This window comes from Leucoraja erinacea, chromosome 15 (genome assembly GCF_028641065.1).
Source record: "Leucoraja erinacea ecotype New England chromosome 15, Leri_hhj_1, whole genome shotgun sequence".
Lineage (NCBI taxonomy): Eukaryota > Metazoa > Chordata > Chondrichthyes > Rajiformes > Rajidae > Leucoraja > Leucoraja erinaceus.
Genome location: NC_073391.1, coordinates 14,354,323 through 14,376,914, shown reverse-complemented (window position 1 = coordinate 14,376,914; position 22,592 = coordinate 14,354,323). Strand labels below are relative to the sequence as shown.

Below are 22,592 nucleotides of genomic sequence, written 5' to 3'. Positions count from 1 at the left end.
AGATTTCACGTCACAAAATTACCAATCAACCATTAGATTGTTGTTTCCAGCAACTGAGCCAATTTTTTTATTCAGTTTGCCATTTTCCTAAAGATCCCATGGACTTTTACTTTATAGAACAGCCTGCCACGTTTGCTTTGGCTCTGGTGTGACAATTTAACTGACAATGTAAGGATGTGCAGTATTTTTTACCTGAGCCAAATGTGTATCCTCTTCTATGAATCAAAACAATTTAACTCTCTTCAGATTGTTAGCCCAAGCCTCAAGGTTACTATTTCAGTAATTTAAATATATGCCACCATTCTAATAGACTCAGCAAATAGTAATATCACATCCTTCTGCCCCTCCAGGCCAAACAATTAATTAGTTTAAATGTAATTATATTATCTCTGATTTTTACAGAACCATTAAACTACATTTTCACCACTGGGTAGTGCCTGCAACGGCCGCCTCACCAACAGTTTGTCTCGTCCCTTCCTTCTTCGATGTTTTTTAGTATGTGTTAAATGTATGTTTTAGTGTTCTTTAGCTTGTTTTATGTTGGGGGTGGGGGGGTTGGGGGAAACTTTTTTAAATCTCTTACCTCGACGGAGATGCGATTTGCACATCATCTATATCACTCTATTTGCTGCATTTCTATGTCCCTATCCAAAAGCCTCTTAAACGCCATTATCATATCTGCGTACACCACCATCCCTGGCAATGTATTCCGCGCCCCCACCACCCAAGTATAAAAAAACTTGCCCCACACATCTCCACTAAACATTCCCTCTCTCATCTTATAGCTAAGCCCTTTAATGTTGAACATCTCCACCCTGGGGAAAAATCCTCTGACTGTCCACCACCTATTAATGTCTCCCACAATGCTTCTATCGTCTCCCCTCAAACTCCAATGTTCCAGAGCAAACAATCCAAGTCTATCCAACATCTCCCTGTAGCTGAAACCTAATCCGGGCAGCATTCTGGTAAACCTCCTCTGCACACACATCAAAGCTTCTTTCCTATAAAGGGGCAACCAGAAGTGTACACAATATTCCAAACTCGGCATAAACAACGTCCTATAGAGCTGCATCATGACGTCCTGTCTCTTGTGCTTAATGACCCTAACAATGAAGGCAAACATACCATATACCTCTGTACTACCCTATCTACTTGTGTAGCCACCTTTAGTGAACTATGAACTTAGACCCTCTGCACATCAATACTGTTAAAGGTCTTGCCATTAACTGTATCCTCTCTCCTTGCCTCTCAAAGTTCAACATCTCACAGAGATGTTTGGGTTAAACTCCATCTGCCATTTCTCTGCCCATTTCTGCAGCTGATCAATATCCTGCTGTATCTGCTGACAACCTTCCTCACTGTCCTCCAATTTTGGTGTCATCAGCAAACTTACTCACCTACCGAAAAAGAAGAGTCTCGACATGAAACATCACCAATTCCTTTTCTCCAGAGGTGCTGCCTGACCCGCTGAAATACTCCACCAGCATTTCCCGTGTGCGTGCGTGTGTGTGTGTGTGCACGCGTGTGTATGTGTGCGTGTGTGTGTGTGTGTATGCATGCGCGCGTGGCCGCCAAAAAATTGTGACCCTCGGTCCCCTCCATGTTTTGATAGCGAGTACTGCATTTGATGTTGGGTACAAAGTCATGCTGGCTACCGCTAATTAACTCACTCTCTTCCAAACGGATGTAAATCCTATCTTGAAGAATTCTCTCCCATAGTTTCCCTACCACTGATGTGAGGCTCACTGGCCATAGTTCCCTGGATTCTCTCTACTTCCTTTCTTAAACAAAGGAACATCATTGGCCATTCTCCAGTCCTCAGGGACCTCGCTGGTGGTTAGAGAAGAAATAATGATTCTCAAAGATGGACACAAAAAGCTGGAGTAACTCAGCGGGACAGGCAGCATCTCTGAAGAGGAATGGGTGACATTTCGAGTCGAGACCCTTCTTCAGACTCGACCCAAAACGTCACCCATTCCTTTACTCCAGAGATGCTCCTGTCCCACTGAGTAACTCCAGCTTTTTCTGTCTACCTTCGGTTTAAACCAGCATCCCCTTTTTCTTCCTTACCAAATTTACAACCTCATTGGTTATCAACAGTTTCCTTACCTTTCCATTCTTATCCCTCCTCTTTACTGGAACATACTGATGCTGCACTTTGATCATCTATTATTGAACAATGGAGTAGCAGTCAAGCTGTGTCAAGCTCTTTGAGTTGTGCTGGAGCTGCACTCAACAAGGCTAGTGAAAAGCATTTTATCATGTTCCTGGCTTGTGCATGTCAGATGGTGATATGCCTTTAGGTATCATGAGATGAAGCAGTCACCACCAGATACAGCCTCTCACCTACTCATGTACCAAAGTATATACATGACTAGTCTAGATGTGTTCCTAGTTATCAGTGACTATCAGGATGTGGTGTTGTGGTGTTATGGTGTGGAGGCATGCCTCAGCAAAGGTCTTCTTCTTCTTATCAAGTCCACACACAGGATTAGAAGTTGTTCAGCCAGAGCTGAACACACGTCTCGGCATCTGCATACAATGGTGTCTGTGTTGTCGCTTCTTGTGTCAGCAAAGGTAATGCCACTGAATGTAGATGCTTTGAGTCTCTTTTTTGAGATGGTCATTCCCTAACAATGTTGTGGTTCGAATGAGTAAAATGAAGGATAGAGCAAGGATGAGGTCTGGGGTCATGGTTGAGCAGTCTGCTATTGCTGATTGTTTACAGCATCCCAGTTTTGAGCTCCCACATCTATTCTGTGTTAGTTCTATTTGGAATGATTGTCATGTTTCACAACTCAATTGAGTGTCCTCAGTTTGATGACAGCATTTTGTCCATAATCAGATTATGTTCTAGTCATTTCTACCATTGCTATAATGATGTATCTGTTACGGGTAGATTTGTGAGAGGGAGATCATTTACTTGTAAATTAACTACACTCTAAAGATTACTGATCTCAGAGGTGATTCAAAATTTTAAACATGTACTTTTAGATACTTAAAATGTAGAAGTCATTAAATATTTAGACTCTGCACAACATTACTTTCAAACCATGAAAGTAGGCAATTGTGCATCTTGCTATAATATGCAATGAGTTTATTAGTTGACAACAATTTTGAAAATTATCAATATTTGTAACTCACGGAGGTAGAAGATTGGCAATTGTCTCCACTTGGGATTCAATCTGAACATCTGAGGTATTTTGTAGCAAAAAGCAAAGTGCTGGAGGAACTTCATGGGTCAGGCAGCATCTGCAGAGGGAATGGACAGACAGTTTAAGGTTGGGATCCTTCTTCAGACCAATGACACTTGCATCTCCATCTGAGTTATTTTGTTTGTTAAATTGACTCAATTTATTTCATAAAGTGTACGAATATTTTCTGCATTTGTTAAAGGAGCTACTTATTTCATTTGATGTGACATTGATCAAGAAATACGTGTTCAAATCCACTTAACTACATATAAATTAGGTTTATCAGAGTGAGTTACTGATGTCAGAACCAAAAGTAAATAATGAGAGATGGGAAAAAAGCTATTAAACAATGAATCTATCGGAACAATCTATCATCATAGCATTCTCCATGACAAGAAGCTGATGGTCAATTTGGGATGAAGAAAAAGAGCTGTAGTAGTTTGATACAAACAAATTGTCTCAAGATATTGCTTTGACTTTTGACTTCCCCATGCTCATAACTTCTATGGTTCTTCTGCATTTAATCTTTTTTCTTTCAAATGGGAGCCTGTGGACAGGTAGCTTCTCAATTACCCTTTCTCCCTGTAATGTACAATCTTCTCTAAATATAATGTACTAGACCAAGTGCAGACCCGTTGGGTCTGTTTTCCCAACGTGCGGTTGTGGGGGGGGGGGAGGCGGCATGCAGCGTCACACACACTAACTATCCTACCCCCTCCCCCGCATTCACGCTAATTACCCCCCTTGATATTATATTAATATTATTAATTTGCTCCTTTTACCCCATAACCACCCTATCTACTGATGCATAGCCCCCAACTTGCAGTCACATCTAGAGAGGGGGGTGGGGGGGCAGGGGTAGAGAGTGAGGGCAGATAGAGAAGGGGCAGAGACAGAGAGAGAGAGAAAGAAACACACAGAGAGGGCAAGAGGGAGAGGGGTGGGTGAGAGGAGGAGAAGAGAAGGGGGGGGGTGAGGGGGGGAAGGTGGGGGAGGAGGGGAGGAGAGAGAGAGGGTGAAAGTTAGGGGGAGAGAGAGGGGGGTGGCTGAGAGGGTGGGGGAGCAGGGAGGGGGAGGGGGGAGGGAGGGTGGAGGGAATAGGGGTAGGGGGGTGTGGGGGGGGGTTTAAGGGAGGGAGAGTGGGGGAGGGGATGGAGGGGGAGGGGAGGAGGGGACAGGGGGGAGAGAGAGACGGGGGAGAGAGAGAGGGGGGAGGGGGAGGGGAGGGGTAGGGGGGGTAGGAGGGGGAAGGGAGGGAAGGGGGGTAGGGGGAGTAGAGGGGAGGAGGGGGAGAGAAGGAGGGGGAGAGAGAGAGAGGGGGGGAGGAGAGAGGGGAGGAGGAGAGAGGGGGGAGAGAGAGGGGGGGGAGAGGACGGTGTGCTGAGAGGGGGGGAGGAGGTGAGGGGGAGGGGGAGAGGTGGGGGAGCAGGGAAGGGGAGGGAGGGTGGAGGGAAGGGGATTGGGGTGTGTGGAAGGGAGGGGGGTTTAGGGGGGAGAGATGGGGGGGGGGGGAAGGAGGGGGAGGGAGAGGGGAGGGGGGAGAGGGGGGGGAGGAGGGGGGGAGAGGAGGGGGGAGAGGAGGGGGGGGGAGGGGAGGGGGGGGGAGAGGAGGGGGGGGAGGAGGGGGGAGGAGGGGGGGGGAGGGAGGGGGGGAGGGAGAGGGAGAGGGGGGGAGTGAGGGGAGGGAGGGGGGGAGGAGGGAGGGGGGTGGAGAGAGGGGGCAGGGGGGGAGAGGAGGGGGGGGCGGGGGAGAGGAGGGGGGGAGGAGGAGGGGGGGGAGAGGAGGAGGGGGGGGGGGAGGGGGGGGGAGGGGAGGGGGGGGAGGGGAGAGGAGGGGGGGGGGGGGGGGGGGGGAGGGGGGGGGGGGGGGGAGAGGAGAGGGGAGGGAGGATGAGGAGAGGGGGGGATTGAGGGAGGGAGGGGGAGAGGAGGGAGGAGGGGGAGAGGAGGGGGGGGAGGGGGGGGAGAGGAGGAGGGGGAGGAGGGAGGGGGAGAGAGGAGAGAGGGAGGAGGGCGAGGAGGGAGGGGGGAGAGAGAGGGAGAGAGGGAGGGAGAGAGGTGAGGAGAGGAAAGGAGAGAGAGAGACAGAGAGAGAGAAAGGAGTGGGAGAGGGAAATATAGAGGAGAGGAGAGGGGGGGAGAGGCGAGAGAGGGGGTGGGGAGGGGGGGAAAGAGGAGAGGGGGGGGAGGGAGGGGGGGGGGGAGAGAGAGGGAGGGGAGACAGAGAGCGAGAGGGGCGGGGAGAAGGAAGAGAGAGAAGAGAGATGGGAGAGGGGAGGAGATGAGAGGGGAGGGGAGGAGAGGAGAGGAGAGGGGGAGAGGAGAGGAGGAGAGGGGGGAGAGGAGAGGGGGGGGGGAGGGGAGGGGGGGAGGGGGAGAGAGGAGGGGGGAGAGAGAGAAAGGAAGAGAGAGAGGGGGGAGAGAGAGAGTGAAAGAGAGAGGGATAGGGAGAGAGAGAGGTGGGGAGAGAGAGGAACCCAACCCCCCCCCCCCCCCAAACAACCATTTGCAGGCAGTGCTTTTTTATTTCAAACTAACCATATTTTTATTTTCAAACCACATTAAGGGTACTTACTCACAGGTGAATTTGTTCAGTGTCATTCAGAGCTCAGCGTGCCTTCCATGTTGCAGAGTGATTGAGGCACACCACTTGCAGAGGCTGATTGAGGCACACCACTTCCTGGTTTTATAGTCCCTCCCCTCCCTCCAGCAGGAGCAGCAGAGAGAATGGGGAATTGTGTAAAAACATTAATATCTCTGTCATTTTTCATCGACGGGAAAAATCCTCGGCACACATGCGGCGGAGGGGAGCTCTGAGCAAGGTGGCCAAAAATGACGGCCGTAGGTGGCGGCGTTCTCTCGGAAATCACAGCACAGAAGGCCAAAAGCGGTCAAGAACAGAGATTTAGTAATATAGATGAGTTGTGAATGGAAAAAATATAATAGCATGTGTTTAAGTACATATAGAATGTACATACTTTAAGTCCACAGTAGTTATGGGATATGCATTTTAAGATGAAAGAGTGCAATGGAGAACTAACATTGAAGAAATAAGAGATGGTGCACAAAGAGAAAAATCTTTGTGCACCAATTGTTTCCAATTATGCATTGAGTATTCACTGGAAACATTCAAAGTAATTTTCATGTAAACATTATGTTCTCAGGACACTAAATATTGACTAAATATTGGGTATGAAAAAAATGTTTTTTTTTTATTGTACTTGTTCCAGTAAGGTTTTCACTATACCCTAAAGAACCGCTCACCATCTACATACATGGTATTTTGTAAATATTAATACAAATATTTTTACTTGGCTTTTTTCCATCCAAAAATCAGAAAAACAAAAAATAAAAAAATTTGAACTGGAGATCTATTGGAATTACTTGTACTCTGCTCCTGGTAAATAATTTGGCATGGCATGATGCTATGTATATGTAGTTCTGCTTTAAGGTGATAGTAACATTCCTAAGAAACATAAAAAATAGGTGCAGGAGTAGGCCATCTAAAATCAGTACCCCGTTCCTGCTTTTTCCCTATAACCCCTGATTCCTGTAGCCCTAAGAGCTAAAGATGACAGATCAAAATGCACACCAAAGACATCACTTGCAGGAAGGAACTGCAGATTGACACACAATACACAAGGAACTGCAGATACTGGTTTACACCGAAGATAGTGATACAAAATGCTGGAGTAACTCAGCAGGTCAGGCAGTATCTTGGTCAGGAATGGGTGACGTTTTGGGTCTGAAGAAGGGTCTCAACCCGAAACATCACCCATTCCTCTCCAGAGATACTGCCTGTCCTGCTGCGTTATGCCAAATACATGTATCGTCTTCTCAACGTTGTGCAAACTGCAATAAACTGTACAGTTTATAATCCAAGAATAAAAGTTATGCCGGCCTGGACGGACTATAAACCTCATGTTATTGAAAGTCGCAATACACAGATGAGGCTGTAGTTAACTTGAGAGAATAGATTTAAGCTGCAATCATGATCACAATATAAACATGTAATGCAAATACTGTTCCCTGATTCGTTATAACCAATTTGAGTTATGAGAACATAAAATATAGCAGTATTATCTGCACTGAAAAAGCATAATCTTACATTAATTTTATAAATAAATCATTTTTCCTACTACTTTACTTTGTGCTAATTGCAACATACTTGAATCCTACAGAGCTTATGCTTGTTTAATTGGATATTTAAAAATCAGCAGGAAGTCAAAGAAACTGTCTGTCTTCCAAAAACTGGTTTACAAAACTTGTTTTGTTTACTGTGGGATAAGAACCAAAAGTGCTACAAAAGTGGTGCCCATGAAAACATCACAAATAAGTGATGCATTATGAACAGACCCATTGCCTTGTGCATTTGGAAACAAATAAAGAATTGTAGTATTTTTACCATTAAGGCAATGCTTCTATTTTATCCCAGTAAAACTGCAAAACTATTTTAGGATCCTTAGTTTAGTATCGTTTGGAGATACAGCACGGAATAAATCCCTTTAGCCCACCAACTCAGCGCTGACCAATGATCTCCATACAATAACACAACCCAACACACACTAGGGACAATTTACAATTATACTAAGCCCATTAACCCATAAACCTGTACATCTTTGGAATATAGAAGGAAACTGGAGCTCCCAGAGAAAACCCATGCATGTCACAGGGAGAACGTACAAACTCCAGACAGACAGCACCCATGGTCAGGATTGAATCTGGGTCTCTGGGTCTCTGGTGCTGTAAGGCAGCAACTCTACTGCTGTACCACTATTGAGGTTCAACTCAGAAGCCAGTTTCAGTTCTATTTTTTCATGGAGGTGAAACAATCCAAGTTTTTGAGATATTACTGGTGATAAGGCCATGAATGTGTACTCTCTCCAGTTTCAATTAGCATCTAATGGAAACTAACCAGAGGAATTGCAAGTAGTGATGACTTACATGCCTGATCCATCCATTGGTTATGGCACCATCATATTTCTTAGGTAGCCTCTCAGATGGCATTGTGAAATTACAGTTCTCAAGATTCGGAGATGACTATATGAGATCCACAAGTTCTGGTAAGGTGAGACAAGTCATGCTTCACAGGGTGCTCAGGTAGGTTGATTGAATTATTGGATGCTCCTGTCAGAGAAACTTGAAGTACTTTATGCTTTCCTGTAAGTTTTGCCACCACCTTTTGTTAAGGGAAAAAGAGTAGCAAACTCAAATGTGGGTCCCTCGAAGGCAGACACGGGTGAAATTATTATGGGTAACAAGGAAATGGCAGAAGAGTTGAACAGGTATTTCGGATCTGTCTTCACAAATACAAGACACAAACAATCTCCCAGATGTACTGTAGGACAGAGGATCTAAGAGGGCAGAGGACTGGTCTGCATCCCAGGGTTCTCAGGGAGGTGGCTCTAGAAATAGTAGACGCATTGGTAATCATTTTCCAATGTCCAATTGATTCAGGATCAGTTCTTGTGGATTGGAGGACAGCTAATGTTATCCCACTTTTCAAGAAAAAAGCGAGAGAGAAAACAGGGAATTACAGACCAGTTAGCCTGACTTCGTGGTGGGAAAGGTGCTGGAGTCAGTTATTAAAGAGGTAATAATGGGGCATTTGGATAGCAGTTGAAGGATTAGTCCAAGTCAACGGATTTATGGAAGGGAAATCATGCTCGACTAATCTTCTGGAATTTTTTGAGGATGTGATAAGTAAAATGAATGAAGGGGAGCCGGTGGATGTAGTGTATCTAGACTTTCAGAAAGCCTTTGATAAGGTCCCGCACGGGAGACTGTTGACTGAAATTAGAGCACATGGTATTGAGGATAGGGTGTTGACATGGATCGTTGTCTGATCTCAGACAACGACGAGAAGGCCTACCGGGAGGAGGTGGCTGGTCTAGCACTCTGGTGCCAGGATAACAGCCTCCTCTTGAACATCAAAAAAACGAAGGTGCTGATCATGGACTTTAGGAGGGCACATCATCCAAGGACGTACACTCCATTGAGGATAAATGGGGATCCTGTGGATAGGGTGAACTGTTTTAAATATCTGGGAGTCCACATCTCCGAGGATATGACATGGGCATCACACGCCTCAGCACTCCTGAGTATGGCAAGGCAGCGCCTTTACCACCTCAGGCAATTGAGGAAATTCAGAGTGTCTCCGAGGATCCTCCAGTGCTTCTACGCAGCGGCGGTGGAAAGCATCTTGTCCGGGAACATTATCATCTGGTTTGGGAATTGCTCTGCCAAGGACAAGAAGGCTCTGCAGAGAGTAGTGTGTTCGGCTGAACGCACTATGGGAACTTCACTTGCCCCCCTACAGGAACTATACATCAGGAGGTGCAACTCCAGAGCCAACACTATCAAGAGAGACCCCTTCCACCCCTGCAACGGACTGTTCCAGATGCTACGGTCAGGCAAACTCCTCCATTGCCATGCGGTGAGAACAGAGAGGTTGAGAAGGAGTTTCTTCCCGGAGGCCATTCGGACTGTAAACGCCTATCTCACCAGGGACTAACTCTACTGAATGTTTTTCCTTCCATTATTTATTATTTAAAAGAATATGTGTGTTATGATTGTGTTTATAGTTTGTTTGGTTGTTTGTCTTTTGCACAAAAGTTTGCGAGCATTGCCACGTTCATTTCACTGCACATCTCGTATGTGTATGTGACAAATAAACTTGACTTGACTTGGATAGAAAATTGGTTGGCAGACAGGAAGCAAAGTGTAGGAGTGAACGGGTCCTTTTCAGAATGGCAGGCAGTGGCGCGTGGAGTGCCGCAAGGCTCGTTGTTGGAGCTGCAACTGTTTACCATATATATTTATGATTTGAAGAGGGAATTAGGAGCAACACTAGCAAGTTTGCAGATGACACAAAGCTGGTTGGCAGTGTGAACTGTGAAGAGGATGTTAGGAGGTTGCAGGGTGACCTGGACAGGTTGAGTGAGTGGGCAAATGTGAGGTTATTCACTTTGGCGGCATAAACAAGGGGGTAGATTATTATCTCAAAGGGGTTAGGTTAGGTAAGGGGGAGGTGCAGCGAGACCTAGGTGTCCTTGTACACCAGTCACTGAAAGTTGGCGTGCAGGTACAGCAGGCAATGAAGAAAGCTAATGGAATGTTGGCCTTCATATCAAGAGGATTTTAGTATAGGTTCTTCTACAGATATATAGGGCTCGGTTAAGACCACATCTGGAGTATTGTGTACAGTTTTGGTCTCTTAATTTGAGGAAGGACATCCTTGTGATTGAGGCAGTGCAGCGCAGGTTCTCGGGATTGATCCCTGGGATGGCGGAACTGTCATATGAGGAAAGATTGAAAAGACTAGGCTTGTATTCACTGGAGTTTAGAAGGATGAGGGGGTTCTTATGGAAACATATAAAATTATAAAAGGACTGGACAAGCTAGATGCAGGAAAAATATTCCCAATGTTGGGCAAGTCCAGAACCAGGGGACACACTCTTAGAATAAAGGCGAGGCCATTTAAGACTGAGGTGAGAAAAAAACTTCTTCACCCAGAGAATTGTGAATTTATGGAATTCTCTGCCACAGAGGGCAGTGGAGGCCAAATCACTGGATGAATTTAAGAGAGAGTTGGATAGAGCTCTAGGGGCTAGTGGAATCAAGGGATATGGGGAGAAGGCAGGCATAGGATTTCATTTGGGATGATCAGCCATGATCACAGTGAATGGCGGTGCTGGCTCAAAGGGCCGAATGGCCTCCTCCTGCACCTATTTTCTATGTTCCAATCTGAATGATGTAGGGTTAGGAATAATGGTGAAGATATTATGCTATTTTCAAGATTTTGAGAGGTTTCACACATATGGGTGTTCTGAACATCTTGAAATCTGCAGTAAGAGTAACCAACAGTTTAATTTGGAACTGCAAATAATTATCAGCAAAGTCTGAGTTAACGTGAAAATGAGTTCAAAAGAAAAATACTGATGTTGGAAATCTAAAATAAAACAAAAACTCCTAGAAATAGTGTACCAGCAGCATATGTAGAGAAAGAAACAGAATTAATATCTCAGGTCAATCTATTACATCAGAACAGGTGAAAGTAAGAAATGAAACAACCTTCAAAGGAACAAGGAGCAGACAAAATAAAAAGTAAAGCAATAGGGTTGAGAGCAAGAGGGATTGAATAACACACGTGTTGATGAGCCGATAGAAGTGAGTGGTAAAAAGAGAAGACGATTAACTGAAGAGTGCGTAAATGGGAGGAGACAAATAAATCTTAAATACCAGAACATGAGAAAAGAAAGCTGAATGTTGGAGCTGTGAGATACAGATTGGAATGGCTGATTACCTCAAATAATTTAAATTTAACGTTGAGATGGCTATAACATGCCAAAGGTGAAATGTTGTTCGCAACCTTGCATTTGTTGGAGCAGTGTACGTGATCAAAGACAAGAGGTCACAATGGAGTAGAGAGTTAAAATGAAGGCAATGCAAGCTCATAGCTACTCTTATAAATTGAATAGTGATAATGTAGAAACAAGAAACTGCAGATGCTAGTTTACAGGAAAAGTCACAAAGCGTTGGAGTAATTGGGCCGGTCAGGCAGCATGCTTGAAGAAGGGAACCGACTCAAAACATCACCTATCCATATTCTCCAGCAATGCTGAGTTACTCCTGCACTTTGCGTCCAATTGAATAGCGATGTTGTTCAAAATAGTCAGCAAATATGCAATGTAGTGGAGGCCGCATTAGGAGCCCTAAACATTGTGTATTGGATTGGAAATAATTTGCAGTTATTCTTCAAAAGAATGTTATGATTTCTGAATGATAGGAATGCAGGAGTTTATATGGACAATGCCATTAGTATTTAAAGAGGAAATAGATAGATTTTTGAAAAATCATGGAATTGAGAGCTGTGGAGAACTGGCACAGAAGAGGAAGTGACATTTGGGGCAGATCAACCATGAACATATATAATGGTGGGACTGGTCTGAAGGTCCTAGTGGCTGAATCCTGTACCTATTTTCATATGCTGTTGGTGGGGCAGATGAAGGTAGGAAAGCCTGGATGAAAGGAGAAAGACTCGAATCAAGGAATTCACTTCTGTGCGATAAAAATAGGCTGAAATGATGGGTTTCCCAGAAAGAAGGTATAAGTGGGCTGTGCACCTTGGGAGGCCCTAAGGTTGGATGCTGTAGGAGGGAACATTTCCAGAGAAAATGGGGTAAGTGACTGGAGGCCTAATAGTGTATGATGATGTCATCCTCCAGAGGGATATATGAGGTGGTGTCAGAGCTCTTATTCTGCTTCTACAGGATGGATAAAGGGCAGTTTACCAAATTTCCATAGCAATGCATTTGTCAGTATTTCAATTACACTTGAGTGCCAGGCTAAGCACGCTTTTGACACGAAGTTGAGAATTACATCTCAGTGGACTGTTTATAATATTTTGATTCTGTGCAAATTGCTATATGCTGTAATTAGCATGCCGACGAAATACTAACAGATGAGTATATGCTATCCCTATCTATATTACTAAAAGTAAGATCTTGACCACTTCCAGTTTTTTTGTTTCATGATTTTAGAAAAAACGCTGCCACTTACGGCTAGGATTTTCGGCCAGCTTACTTAGAGTTCCCCTCCGCTGCGCAGGACAAGGATTTCTACCATCGATGATACATAAAAGAGTTATGAATGTTTTAAAAATGTTGACATTCTCTCTGCTGCCCCTGCCGGTGGGAGGGGGGAAGGACTATAAAACCCGGAAGTGTTGTGCCCCAGTCAGTCTCTGTAAGATGGGGAAGTGAGAGGGTCACGTCTCTCAGTCTGAGTTGTGAATAACACTGAACACATGTCTAGTAAACCGTAAGAGTGGTTTTGCTGCCCTTAATCTTGAGTGCCCTTAATGTGGTTTGAAAATGAAAATGAAAATGGGGTTAGTTTGAAGGAAAAGCACTGCAAACGGTTGGGTGGGATTTTGGGTTGACGTAACAGCACTGCAAATGGTTGGGTGGGGTTTTGGGTTGACATATAAGCACTGCAAATGGTTGGGTGGGGTTTTGGGGTGAAATAAAAGCATTGCAAATGGTTGTCTCTCCTGTCAATCACGCCCTGAAAACCACACATTTCCGTTGGGAGAGGGGAGGGATTATAAAACCTGGAAGTGTTGGTGTGGCTCAGTCTCTACATGATGTAGGAGGAAGAGGTCACAACTCTGTCTGAGCTGTGAATCAACTGAACACACTCAATGTCTACTGAACTGAGTGTGGTGTTTTGTGTGGTTTTATGGTGGTTTCACCCAGCTTGAAATGGTTTGAAACTGCATTTGAATGCGGTGGCCTTGTACCCTGTTTGAAATGGTTGAAACTGCATTTGAATTTGGTGCCTTGCACCCTGCTTGAAGTGGTATGAAACTGCACTTGAATTTGGTGGCCTTGCACTCTGCTTGAAATGGAATTTCAAGGATTAGCCGTGAGTCAACTGCCAGCCCACCAGCGTGAGTGAGCTCCCAGCACATTTGGCCCACAATGTCCATACTAGCCCTCTGGAGACCAGCCCCTTCAGCCCACAACACCCATACCAATGCTCCAGAAAGCCCCCCCCCCCTAGTAAGCTATGTAAATATAATTTAATATTAAGGATGCAGTATAGAAGCAAATGTGCATTGTACTTCATTTCCAAAATTCATTTTCATTCACTTAATTGAATGAAATTCAGAAGTGAAGTTCATTAAGTATATATGACATACACATAACGTATTCAAAACAAATAATTATTGGCAAAATTATTCTCCAAGTTGTCTTAAAGTTACTTGTATCATTAAAATAACACATTCCACCTCCACTGAAAATGATCTCCCCCTCACACCAAAAATACTTTGCACCATCTTTAAGCAATAAACAGGAGAGTAATGGACATTCACCAGATGCCCAGACAAATGAAACACAATAATTTTCAAGAAGTTGAATGCTATTGATGTCAAAGCGATCTACTTGATTGGTACCCTGCACCACAAATACACAGTGGCTGCTATTAGTACCATCGGCAAAACCAATTTCAATTACTAGTCCATGCTACTGCAACAGCATCTGGGAAGTCAACCACATCTACCACCAAAAAGGGCAAGTCAAAGGCAACGGGGGCAATCCTCATTTGGAAAGATACTGCTGTTCCTTCATCATCACTGGATCAAATTCACAGACCATGTTACAGCACCATGAAATCTACCAGTTCAGGAAAGAGACACACCATTATCATCTTGTGATCTATAGACATGGTTAATAAACATTGGACTTCTCAGGATAAATCACATCCCTTATCTTATATTTCTCATGACATAGAATCAATTCTGCCCATTGACAATGCCAGCTGTCAGAGCAGTCTCATCAGTCCCATTCCCCCATTTATTTCCCTGTAACCTATTCCTTCTCACTTACCCTCAAATAGATGTTTTTTTTAAATTAAAACAAATTACATATCTGAGCAGGGATCTAACCCACCATCCACTAATGAAATCTCTATAAGTTTGTTGTAACTTTGAAATCTATCATCAACTCCACAGAGCAAATTTTAACAACACAACTTAATGTAGGAGTACATTATTTATTGATATCACAGGTTAATTTCTGTTTAAAAATAATACATGAAGAAATATGAAATGTGGCATGAAACTTTTGTATTGTATCAATTTGTAAATATTTGGAAGATTAAAGTATTAAAATAAAACTAAACTATGAGACAAATGGAATCTATTTGTTAGTTACTTATTTTTAGTCCAGAAGACCAAAATTTTGACTGTCCATTTCCTTCCACAAATGCTGCCTGACCTACTGAGTACTTCCAGATGCTCTTCTTTTTTGCTGCAGATTCCTGTAATAACAGTCAGATGTTTCTCTGAATCTGAAGCCAGAAGAACCAACATATATGTCTGCAGACAGAGTTCCAGCCATGCATCTTTGTCTGACTGCTCTGCCTGATATCCTGTGGCAAAATCAGTTCCTATTCTTCATTATCCTGGAAGAGAGAAATCAATTATCATGTGCAGTAACATCAACCAGGCACTGATTGTGCAGCAAAAATGAATATTGTTATTACCTTCTAGTCATCTGTGTCTCCATCAACAAGGTTGAAGTCCAAGATGCTTGAGAAGTTCAAAATACTGAGAAAAGTTAGCTAGCTTGAAGAAATGCTCGTACAGAAATCCTTCTCTGTATTTTCCTTCAAGAGCATTATCCACACCAGCTCATTAGGAGCTGTGTTAGTTTGTCATCGAATGTCACTCTGATGACAGTTTTTGTCTTGAGCCACCAACTTGGGAATTCAGTGATACACAGAATCTGGTGTGTTGGCTGTTGTTGAATTTGCCTTATCTGAGAGAATGCCTTCCTTTCATATTCTGTGCCACTTCAGATCAGGTAAAGAAAAACAAGCAAGCCTGGGGCCACAGGCTGGTGTGGAAGATCATGGGGAGAGAGACCAGCGGCAGGGACTGACAAAAATAATTTTGTCCAATTTAATTTCCAGGCCAGTAAGATGACAGCAGCCTCACCTACAACCCCATGAGGAAACGTACACTGTCACTGCACTCCATCATTGACTGTCCGAGTGTCAGTTAGCAGTTGAATGTCAAGACATTGTGATAGGATTTCATCTAGACAACGTTCTTCAGAATGCTGATTGATGAGCCTTTTCTTATTTCTAGTGGCTGCAGTGGTTTACATTTATCACTGGAACCTCATTCATTTTATAATGAGAAACTGAGTGCAGCAGATACATCTGAAATGTCAACTATCCCTTTGTCTTCACTGATATTGCTTGACCCACTACATTTTTTATAGCAGATTCCACTTAACTGAGGGCATTCCACTCTTTGAAAAAAATGCAATTTTGACATTTTGTGCTATTTTATTCACAAAATGTGTTTGTGGGTTTTACAAGACAGAGAGACATCCGTGATAAAAAAAAGTGTGACAAAAGAATTAAATTTCATTAATTATTTTGATTTGTATATATACTTTACTAAGTATAACTCCAATTTTAAAAACAGGAATTATATTTATGGTTACATAATTGTTTGAAGATTGTACTATTTGCCTTCTGGCTAGTTACCATTTAAACACATCCATTTTGGAATATTGGGGCATGTTTAACAGCGGTGGAGATGAAAGGTTCTGGGATGTATCCTTTGAATGGCTGAGCTGATCACTGTAACTTATATTCTGTGCATTATGTTACATGTCAAGGATATTAAAAATATTCAAATTTAAAATAAATTGTTCAAAAAAAACTTCCATAAACAGTTGAAAATAGGAGTTTAGTAGCCCCCCCCCCCGTTTAAAAACTGATACATTGAAAGAAAATTTCCACACCGTGATCAAACGTTGTTATGTTCAATTTGTTTAAACTATGAGACAAATGGAAGCTAGTTACTTATTTTTAGTCCAGAAGACCAAAATTTTGACTGTCCATGCTTCTTTATGAGACAATTAGTTGAATTTCCTCAGCAGATATGACTCGATTGTATAGCTTCACAGCTGGAGATCTGATAGTTTTATTATACTTAGCATGCTGGTTGAATTCTCCGATGTGCGATGCAGCAGTTACAGGTGTAATTGACAGTACTCACCTTTACTTCTGATTGCAAAGTGGCTGAATCAGCAAAGTCCCCAGGCAAGCTCTGAACTGCTCATCTCCTGACACTACCCACTGATGAATCAAAACCGTTTCCAGTCCTTCGTCATACCATTAGTAGCTTAATCCCTGAGCATGTATTTCGATGAGTGCCCTCTTCTTTCAACTTGGCAGGCTCCACTGAAATGTTTCAGATCATTGATTGGGAAGAGGCTTCCTACTGAGCAAGACTGAGAAAGAATGGAGTTTCTAGTTCAGTCTGGGTCTTTGCAAGTTAGGGGGAAAAAATCGAATGGGGTCAGAGGGAGCTCAAGGATGGTTGGTCTCCCTTGCATATTTTTGAATAATGAGTGGCAGTGTTCACCAGAGGCACTGGCTACAAAAATCAGTCATGGGTTGTGTAGACTCATCAGAGTATAATGAGTAGTACACACTGCAACTAGAAATTGTCAATGAGCCAGACATGAAATTAATTTGCATGATCTAGCCCCTTATATAGCCTCCACTTCACACATGTTAGAAGCGGATTAGCTTAAAATATGCCATGTAAAATCATAGTCTTTAACAAAGCAGCAAATTGATTTGTTCTATCTTTTAAAAAATATCACCCATTCAACGTAGTGGCTACTAAGGATTTTAAGACTGAAAAATATTTTCTGGCTCCCAGCTAGTTACTCTGCATTTCATCACATTTGCCAAAAGTATACATTACATGATAGATCTATGGAAACAATAAAAAGAATGCAGATGCAGTGGGGTTTACAAGTGCAGCAGAGAGCTCACTGTGCATATTTTTGTGCACGCTGCTACAAAAATCGGAACGCCTGTTACCAAGTTGGCTAACTCATGTTTAGTAGAGTGTACACATTTGTTCATGATAGACATGAAATTTTTTTTAGCCCCTTATTTAGCCTCCATTTATTTTGTTAGATGCACACTGTATGCCATGTAAAATCACTAGTCTTGAGCAATGTTTTTTTTCTTTCCTCTTCAAACGGTGGCTACTAAGGATTTTAGACTGAAAAATCAGGAACTGATCACATTTAAAAGATATACAACATGACAATCTACAATAAACAACAAAAAAAAAAATGCAAAGTGGATCCTATCCATGTTCTCCCAGGGATGTTGCCTGGCCCGCTGTTACTCTAGCACTGTGGCCTTTCTTATGATAGATCTATGTTTGGTTTAGAGTGATAAAGCACAATTCATAAGTTCATATTCAAGGACTGCAGTAGTAATGGTAATTACTATTGGAATTCAATCGTTATCCTCTGATAGCAGTCCAAAAGGATAAAGATATTGACGCACATTGTTAGTTAAATAGTTAGTTACTAAAATAAAATTAACAACAATGGAAGATAAATGATAAAATGGAAGATAAATTATGACATACAGAAGAGAGGAAAAATGGCATAAGTAAAATAGAGCAATGATAGGGTTGTTAGAGACAACTGAATCAAGATTGTTGTTGGAAATCCATGGCAGGAGACTGAATTGGACTTTACTTTAGACTTTAGAGACACAGCATGAAAATAGGCCCTTTAGCCCACTGAGTCTGCACCGACCAGTGATCCTCATACATTAGTACTATCCTACACGAGGGAGGAAACCGGAGCATCCGGAGAAAACCCACGTGGTCACAGGGAGAACGTACAAACTCCATACAGACAGCAGCATAGTCAAGATCGAATCCCATTCTCTGATGCTATAAGGCAGCAATTTGTAGGCATATGAAATTCCAGATGCTGGAATAGTATGTGAAACACAAAGTGCTGGAATAACTCAGCAGGTCAGGCAGCATCTCTGGAGGATAACGATAAGCAATGTTACAAGTTAGGGCCCTTCTTCAAACTGATTTTAACGGGGGAGAGAAAACTAGAAAAGAGATGGGAGCAGGACAACTCGCCTGGCAAATGATAGGTGGATAGACATCTAGGTGAATAGACATCATTAGTGGTCTAAACCAACATCTGCAGTTCCTTCCTACACAAATCCTGAAGTGAAATTTGAAGTGCAAAGAAAGATTAAAGTGCAATAAGGGGGTAACCAAATGAGGTGGAGTTAAGAGCAAGAGCATGTAGTAGCATCTCTGGGAAGCAGTTGCAGATGAGGTGATTGGTTCAGCAGTCTGATATCAGCAGCAAAGAACAAGGAACCCCCCCCCCCCACCACCTTCTTCCCACCCTCTGGCCCCATGCCCCACCTGGACTCGCACCTAATTCTCCCTTACCCCTCTCTTTCCACCCATTTTCCTTCCTCGGGCTTCACAATTTGCAACTTGTCAATCCTTTTGTCTCATACTTTCAGTCTGTTCATCTCTGGCCCTTGTCCAACCATCTACTTATCAGATAACCCTCCTCACCTGTGTTGGCCTTTTACCTGTTACGTTTTGTCTTGCCTCTCCCCTCTTGCAGCTTTCTTTCTCTCCCCCTACAATCAGTCTGAAGATGGGTTCTAATCTGAAACATCACCTGTCCATTTTATCCTGGGATGCTGCCTGACCCACTGAGCTACACCAGCACTGTGTCTTCCTAATATTCTTTGTTGGGATGCAGTTGACAATGCCTTTCTTGATGAAACTAGTGACGACTGAGGTATTTTCATTCAGGCTGGATGAAGTGATCATGAACATGTTCCAGTTCTTAAATGATAGGAGCCAAATTAGGCCATTCAGCCCATCAAATCTACTCTGCCATTCAAGCATGGCTGATCTATCTTTCCTTCTCAACCCCTTTCTCCTGCCTTCTCCCCATAACCCCTGAGACCTAGTCCACTGATTCAAGGCAGTCCTGAAGTAGATCCTCAGCCTTCTCAGACCACTGTGGCAATACTCTCATCATTGGTGCCTTGCGATTCAATCTCTGTCCGTAAACCAGATGAAGCAGCACCAATAGGATCTGACTGGCCTTAAAATGGGTGAAAATTGAACAATAAGTGTAGTTAATGGTGGCATAGCTGTGGTCTCGAGTGTTAACAATTCATGTGAAGCAGAGGACATACTGATAGAATTTAGGGAGTGCATTCCTAATGTTTCTTGAATGTAAACTCTCATAATGAATAGGGCATCAGAGTTTGTTGTCTCAAGATAAGTGACAACCAAGTTTAATTCATTCAATTAATTTGAATACAAAAATGGTAGAGGTGAATTCCCTTGGTAGATAAAGTGGAATCAATTTTATGATGATGTATTCCCAAGTCAGGGGAGCAGATTTGAGCTATAACCGTCACATCAATGTGGTAATCACGAAGCTTATACACCACCTTTCCCCTTGCCTGAGGATTTTATACAGTCCATACGATAAATGAAAAACCCCTCAGGTTGTATGGCATGGTCAGTTGACTCATGGGTAAGCCATGTTTCAGTGAAACAAAGAGCATAGCTTTTCATCTGAATTGTGAGTCTGAAGAAGGGTCTCGGCCCGAAACGTCGCCTATTCCTTCGCTCCATAGATACTGCCTCACCCGCTGAGTTTCTCCAGAATTTTTGTCTACCTTAGCTTTCCATGATTTCTCTTTGAAACAGCAGACTTGCTCTAATCTCTTCAAGTTTGTTCTCGAGTGATCGAACATTAACTAGATGTTTGCTTGGGAGGGGGAGACAATATCCCCTTTGTTTTAGCTGCACCTAGATCCCCTGCTTCCCATTGCTATGCTTCCATGGTTTTTTACTACTCACAGCCATGCTAGTAGTTCCGAGCTTAATACAAATCAGTACTTTTGAGAGCTGCTTTTATTTAGTGATGATTGACAGGAGACACTCAACGCTAGATCTAAGACTTTCTCAGCACCGGAATGGGAAATTAAGGGGAAATTATCAGAGGAGGCTGTTTCAAGAGGAACAATGTAAAATGTCACCACTCTTATCCTCCATCTTAAGGAATTAAATTGAGAAATGACTGCAGCATATCAATATTACATTGAAAAGCCAGGCTGGATTACAGTATGTGCTCAAAACCCTAAAACTATAACCTTCTAACACATAGACATTAGGTTATACTGGGTTATGACTGGCAGCATAGAGTACAATAGTACAAACCCAAAATGTTCAAATCATATATATATATATGTTTTGTATCTTTTCAATGGACGATATAGAGTTGAGAAGAAACTTAGTTATTTTAGGATCCATGGACAAGAAATGCAGAGGATATTTATTGCTGCTTTGTTAAGTGGATGTGTTTCTGCAAAACTATTTCTGGTGTCCAGTCTATTTATGTAAACCAAATTATTTCCTGTTTCTGTGGCCAGCTAGGGTTCCTCCATAGGAAATGATCACAATGTTAGATAATTTCCTTTGCTTCATTAATAATATGTAGTGCCTCCGAGCAAAGTGAAACTACAGATTCTAAAATAAAAACTGAAATATTTGAAATAAAGGTGCTGGAAATACTCGGCAGTTCAGGTATCATTTGTAGAAAGAGAAACGGAATTAACATTTCATGTTTGATAATGGCCTTTTACTGGAACAAATGTAAAATGTTTTGAAAATTATGAAACCAAACATGTTTATGGGCGCAGAGAAGAGGATAGGTGGGCAGAAATGAGCAAGGGTTAATGAGTAACAAGTAATATTTGCACCACAAACTGTGCCAGGCAATGACCATCACCACCAGGAAAGAGTCTAACTACTTACTCTTGTCATTCAATGGCATGCCCTTCGTTGACTTCCCCCACCATTGACTAGAAACACAACTGTTTCAACAACTTGGATACAAAATTGATCAGAAGCTGGGTTTCCTGCAATGAATGATACACTTCCTGACACCGCAAGACTTTTCCGCCATCTTCAAGGCCTTAGTCAAGAACATGATGGAATATTCCTGGATGCCATGAACTTGCCTGAATGTCTGCAGTGCCAACAACTGTCAAAAAGTGCAACATCATCCAAGGCAACACCCTTGATTGACATCCTACCAACCATTCCACGTGATCAATCATTCCATCATGGGTGCACACTAATTAGGATGTTTACCATGTATTGAACAGACTTGTTACTCATCGAGGCTACTTCAACAGCATCTCCCAAACAAAGGACGTCTACCATCAAGAAGGATCAAGGTGCATGGAAAAACTATCACCAGCAGGATCTCTTCAGTCGCACACCTTTCTGGTGCAGAAATATATTACCAGTCTTTCATAGTTTTCATAGTCACTGAGTTTAAACCTTGCCTGCCCCCCCCCCCCCCCCCCCCCCGCCCCCCCACCTTCCCCACTCACTCCATCATCTCCCAATGGTTCAAGAAGACAGCTTATTGCCTCTTCCATAAGACCAATCAGGGATAAATCATAAATGATGGCCTTACCAGCAGCACCTAGGTCCAGAAAATTATTACATATAAAAAGAAATAAAGGAATGTCAGTGACAGAGTAGAAACCAAGAAAAAGAGGATGACAACGATTTAAATTAACTGAGAAAGAGTTAATAAGGCCAACCATTCAATGGTATCACCTTAATCCAAACAGCAAATATATTTGGCTTGGGTTTAAATAAAAATGAGAAGAGATAAAATCTTGCTCGAACTTTGAAATTCAAGACACAGCCAATGCTGAAAAACCTGAGATAAATGAGAATGTTAGGAGAGTCCAGCTATTCAGGCAGCATATTTGCAAATAAAAAAAATTACATCAGAACTAGCCAAGAAAAAGCTCAGGAATAAGGAACACTGCAGAAAATGGTGGACACTGCCCAGTCCAACATGGGTACTGACCTCACCACCATTGAAGAGATGTATAGAAGGCTCTGCCTCAAAGATTCAGCTAACATCACAGCAGACAATATCATCTTGATCATGCTCTCACCAATTCCTG

The 22,592-nt window shown here is 42.8% G+C and overlaps 1 protein-coding gene across 1 annotated transcript in view; it reads right to left on the bottom strand.

Annotated features, from left to right (window-relative positions):
* The window catches only part of LOC129703961 ((E2-independent) E3 ubiquitin-conjugating enzyme FATS-like), a 280,942-nt gene that overhangs the window by 198,944 nt on the left and 59,406 nt on the right, over positions 1 to 22,592 (bottom strand). Inside the window, exon 3 of the mRNA XM_055646707.1 lies at positions 3,145 to 3,252. The gene's annotated coding sequence lies outside the window, so the exon portion shown is untranslated. The remainder of the gene's footprint in view (positions 1 to 3,144; positions 3,253 to 22,592) is intronic.